The sequence below is a fragment of the Solanum tuberosum genome, unplaced genomic scaffold (assembly GCF_000226075.1).
Source record: "Solanum tuberosum cultivar DM 1-3 516 R44 unplaced genomic scaffold, SolTub_3.0 scf00640, whole genome shotgun sequence".
NCBI lineage: Eukaryota > Viridiplantae > Streptophyta > Magnoliopsida > Solanales > Solanaceae > Solanum > Solanum tuberosum.
This window is the reverse complement of record NW_006239562.1, coordinates 81723-87858: the sequence shown is the minus strand read 5'-3', so window position 1 is coordinate 87858 and position 6136 is coordinate 81723.

Genomic DNA, 6136 nt, shown 5'->3' with positions numbered 1-6136 from the left:
CTCCCAATCTCGCTTGCCATATATACAAATACATATGTATAATATACAATTATCTAACATATATACATATACAATTCACCTTTCTCCCACTCTTTGGCCCCCTCTCTCTCGCCTCTCTCATCTCTCTCCCAGTCTCACTCGCCTCTCTGCTCCATATAACATGTAGATATGAATTGTAATTATCAAACTATAGCTATGGAGAGTAATTGGGCTATTTTTGAGTGGCTATATGTGAAAGTTCCCCAATTCTTATCTCATTATGAAAGGTAAAATAAAAAGTTTTATAACATTAGATTTACTACTAAACAAATAAAAATATCATTTTTTGAGACCGAGTAAAAAGTAAAAAATATCACATAAATTGAGATAAAGAAAATACTAGATTCTTTTATTTTTTGAATCTCCATGTAGAATATCTAACTTGATTGTTCGGGGAAATAACTCAATGATAAAAAAGAAACATATAAATACAAAATAATGAAAAATTGATTTATTGATTTCTTAATTTATTAATTAATTCAATCTATTTTTTCCTATGTAGAATGGAACTTAAAAACTATAAAGAAAAATTAACTACTTATGTCCTTTTTTTTAGCCGTGTAATATTTTTTTTTCACAAGCCGTAAATATTGCATTAACAATAATAGGGGGAGGTGGTTTTAGTTAATTTCATTTAAGCTCTAGCTTCAAGAAAAGGACCCATGGGGACTTGCAGTCTATATACCAATCTCATAATCTTAATATCTCATATATAAGAAAGGTGTCACATTTTCTTTCTCAAAAAGATAGTATTTCTCCACTTTCTCATATTTCCATGACCAATGATATGTTGCATGAGTTTGAATGCATCACAACACATACTACACATAGGTATAATTAGTTCACCAAGGACTTCACATAGCATCAAGTTCCCAAACTCATCAAGTTATGAAACATATTCTTAAATGATAGGGATAGTGGAGGAATCCATTTGAAATCAGTCTTTACCACTTAGAAAACATTGCTTTCATTTTAAAATATTCAAAAGTCAACTCAAACTCCTCACTTGGGCATCTCAATGTCAAGTATAAGGATAAACCACACAGCCCTTCGCTCGGGAAATTTCTCAATTATCACAGGCTTCCCACAACAATTAACAGAATCACACAAGCCTTCACACATGCTAAACATCACAAATAGGCATCATACGAACTACACAAAGAGGTCAACATTTATCAACTTCTAAGACTCATTATACTACTCATTTCACAGTTGACTTCCTAAGAACATGTTAATTACTCATCTCAATCTAAGAGAGGGATAGTCAAACCTACCTCAATGTCGAAACTTCACTCGAACAACCCAATCAGAGCACCTCCTCCACCACACAATCACCGAAATGATCCTCAACTATAAAAAATGAAAAGAGTTCATCAAAAGGAGTCCAATGATACCCATATTGATAGGATTTGAAACTGGGGGTAAAATAATTCAAAAATCACTTCGAAAATCGAAAGGAAAAAAATCAATTTCCTTTAGTTGAAAATCAAGTTCTACCAGCCAAGAGGAATTCATGGTTGAAAACACCCCTAAAAATGATCAAGAAATGGGTTCCAAATCAAGGTTTTACTAATTTTTCAACTTTGGGAGAAAAACCCCAATAACCCACTTTGAAATCAAAATTTTAAGAGCTTTCGGAAGATAAAAATTGGAGGAATTGGTAAATAATTGATAAGGGAACTTACCCAAATGAATCTCCTCAAGAAACCCCTAAATAATCTCCTCTCCTAAGCTCCCAACCGAGTGAAAAATGGGATGAATTCCTGAATATACCCTGTCAGGTCTGTAAATTGGGGTCCGCAAACGCGACTCACTGGCTGCCAAAACTCCACGAACGCGGGAACAATACTGCGATTGTGGAGCACTGTTCATCTGTGATCGCGCCCCAACCCTCCACGATCACGATGCAATAGTCGCCCATCACCTGCGAACGCGTTAGGGGACCTACGAACGTAGTCCCCATGCACTAGACACCAGAAAACAGAAAAAGGCTAAGTTCAAGTCTCTGACCGGACCCCCGAAAATCATGCAAAGTCGATAAAAATAAATTGGATTTTCTACCCCACTAAATCGACATTTCGAACTCAATAGAATTTTCAAATTTCTGAAAAGATGTCAAATTACAAAATTACCCTCCCAGACAACTCTTAGGGCCTTTTTGGAAGGTCACCCTGGTAATTGGATTTGATATAATTGGTGTAATTACACTGTCTTGTCCTATTTGGAAGGACATGTAATTACTTGGTCAGCAGGTAATTGGTGTAATTGGCAGGAGGTAATTACACTCTACAATTCACAGGCAGAAATTGTGAATTGCTGGTAATTTACATAGTGTAATTACCACCTGATTACTTTTTAATTTCTTATTTTTATTTTTTTGTTTTAATTTTTTTAACTTCTATTATTTTAAGTTCTTTTTTATTTTTATCATTCTAAAAATTTGTAAAAGTTTATTTTTTATTTTATATTATTATATTTCATTTTCTTCTTGTTCTCAACCTTACTTTACATGATTATATGTAATTTTCTCGTATTATCTATTTCTTTATGCCATGCTTATTTTCTCATTAGCATAATTTTATTAGTATTCTAATTTTTAAATTAAAATAGAATTTATTGTTAAGTAAGGTTATAGACTTACGTTTTCTTTATTAAGGAAAAATAAAAATAAATCATAATTATTGCTATGTTGAAATTTATTATAAGAGTATTATGTTAAATTTTTTGTTTTGAATTTATAACTTATGTTATATTTTCAGTTTCATTTGTTTTAGTAATATTGAATTTTACATTGCACGTCATTTTTTAATTAGACTTGATAGATTTATATTTATGTCAAACATTTAATAATTTATGACATATTATTTATATATTATTCTTTTTATCAAACATGCATTTTACGATATTCGTAGAAACTTCATACTTTTAGTTGTTACGATCAATTCAATTGAAATATATTAATTTGAATCAATTTTTTTTTTATAATAGTAGTTACAGAAAATATGTTTATTAATTAATATATTTTTCAAACAAGAATATATATCTTAAAATATTTAATTTAATGTCATTTATAATTTTTCTTATTTGTCTAGTATAAATTTTAAATAATTAATTTTTATTTTTTAAAATTTATTATAATTTTATAATTGCAATTGTGCATCCAAACAGAACATGTGTAATTACACTGTGGCATCCAAACAAGACATGTGTAATTACAGTGTAATTACTACCCTAGTAATTACACCAATTCCAATTACCAAGTGGCTTTCCAAACAGACCCTTAAGGCTAAAACTTAACTTCTCACCCAAAACTCAACCGAAGGCCTCAAAAATCTTACCAACCACTCTACTAGCTCAAACTCGACGTTTCAGATGTGATGCAAATGAAGAAATTCTCATATGGTGCTCGGAACTCAAAATGTTGACCGAAGTCAACCCTGACAAGAATTCTCAACTCAAGAGGGGGTTAAATCACCAAAAACATACCCGATTGCATTGGAGACCACACCAACCATTCTCAAAATACAAACTAAGCATGAAAATGCTACGAGAAAGGGTAAAATGGTCATTTCACAATTAAAACAAATTCACAAGAAATGAGACATTACATAAAGTTAATAAAGTTAGATTACCATTTTACCTTTACACCAAATTATAATGTTGTACATATATTTAATTAATTAAACATTATCATATTATTATTATTATTAAATTTATATTACCTAATGTCAGCATACTATTTAATGTGAAGAGTTTTTCACTTTTTGCAACTCCATTTCAAACTGAAAGGGAATGTGAAAAGTACTGATAATCGTGGTTCAATTGTGGACATTTTAGATGTAGGATATGCACTGATATTCAAGTTTTGGACATAGAAGTAGAATTAAATGGATGTATTAACATAAAAGTGTTAGAGATTGACTTTTGGACATATAGCTTTGAGTCTTTGTTTTGTTTGAAATTGTTTTAAACTTTAATTTTTTCTTCTTTAAATTTACAGAAGTTGGTAAAAAAAGGTGGATAAATGAAAAGAACATATATTCATATATAGTATTTTGGTGATTTATGCTAATTAATGTTTTAATAATAATAGAATTATAAGTGGATAAATGAAACTACTTGAACGGTTGAAATCTGTAATCAAAACAACAAAGTGGAATATACATTAAGAACATCATTTATGAAATAGTATTATGTAATATATAAATATATTATATGTTGCTCATAATATAATTCATTACACATTTTGCCTACCTAGCTAAATTTAGTTGTTCAATTTTACAGTTTCAACTAATATTTAATCATCTATTGTTCAACAAAGAAGTCTTTCTAATAAGCTGACTATTCGTCTATTTCAACTTGTACTTTTTTACTTTATTCTATTATTCATTACAGTGTATTTTAATATGATTTATATTGTATATACTATTTGCAGGGGACACATGTGCCCAAAAACAAGTAATACAAATCGTAGGCCTATGGGCGAATTTCTGTGAACCCAAAGTTGGATCCTCCCTTGATTGTAATGTTGCATTATGTAATACTCCTGCACTATCTTTGTGTAACTTCACCATTTTTTGTCTTTTACATCTGTGAATTTTTTAACACGTTTTTTGTTATATATGCTTTGTTTGTCTTAATTTATGCGTAGGTGTAAATTGGTCACAAATTTCAAAAGAGAAAAGGAAGACGGTTGAAACTTCTAGTCTAAAATAAGTCAATGAAATTTTTGTGGCAATAAATCATTTCATGAAATATCTCACTATGAATTCTTATCTCATTATTAAAGGTAAAATAAAAAGTTTTATAATGTTAGATTTACTACTAAATAGATAAAAATATCATTTTTTTAGACTGAGTAAAAAGTAAAAAATATTACATAAATTGAGATAAAGTAAATACCAGACTCTTCTATTTTTTTGAATCCCCGTGTAGAATATCTAACTTGATTGTTCATGGGAATAACTCAATGATAAAAAAGAAACATATAAATACGAAATAATGAAAAATTGATTTATTGATTTCTTAGTTTATTTATTTAATTCAATCCATTTTTTACTATGTAGAATAGAACTTTAAAACTTTAACTACTAATGTCTTCTTTATTTTTGAAAGAAAACTAATAAATACTGCATCTATCTCAATTTAATGGTCAACTTAAATTTATAGTGAACCTCATTGTTTAAATTGAGTATTAAATCAGATTGACTTTGTGAGAATATTTGAATCCATTTGGTCAAATAAGAATTAATGAAAATATATACTTATTAAATTAGATAATCCTGAATTTGATTGTATTTCACCAACTTTTTAAAGAGAGTATTATCTACTAGTGTGAATGTGTGAAGAGTAGATAATATCAAATTAATTAAAACTAGCCATTTTTTAAAAGATCATTAAAATACAATTATTGCGTACTCTGCTCACATGAAACATTATTAAAAAAAAATTCAAAAAGTCATTTTGGTCAAAAATGAAAGAAATAAATTACAAATTTAGTATAACTTTTTCAGTTAATGTTAAATATCACTATTCAAAACTTCATCTATTTCTTTTCCCCCCTTTTTTACCCCTTATTTCATATATATATATACTCGCCGTTTAGTTCAATCTAGTAGGCATCGATGCTTATGCTGGAGATGCCGACTTAGATCTGCATTTCATTTTAAGTTTTTTTTCGCTTTGCCCCAGGTTCTTTTTACTTTATTGACCATCTCTAACAAATGTGTGATTTATTTAATTTAGCAATGTTTGTTCCTAGTTCTTGCTTTTCTTGAATTTGTGGTAAAAAGGATTTTCATATGTTCAATCCTAGCTAGATTTGATTGTTTTATGTCTTATGGAATTGATTGTTCTTCAATTTTATATGAATATATTCTCGATCCAATTAAGTTTGGTTTAAGCTAAACATACCAAGGATTGAGTAAAAGAACCCCCCCCCCACCCCCACAAACCCCCCCCCCCCCCCCCCCCCCCCCCCAACTAGAAACTCCATTTTCCCTTCTTTTTTTTTTTGTAGAATAAACACTGATTCAATGCCACAGCTGATCTTGGTAGATGTTTAAGTATTAAATGAAAGTTTTAATTATTTTTGTTA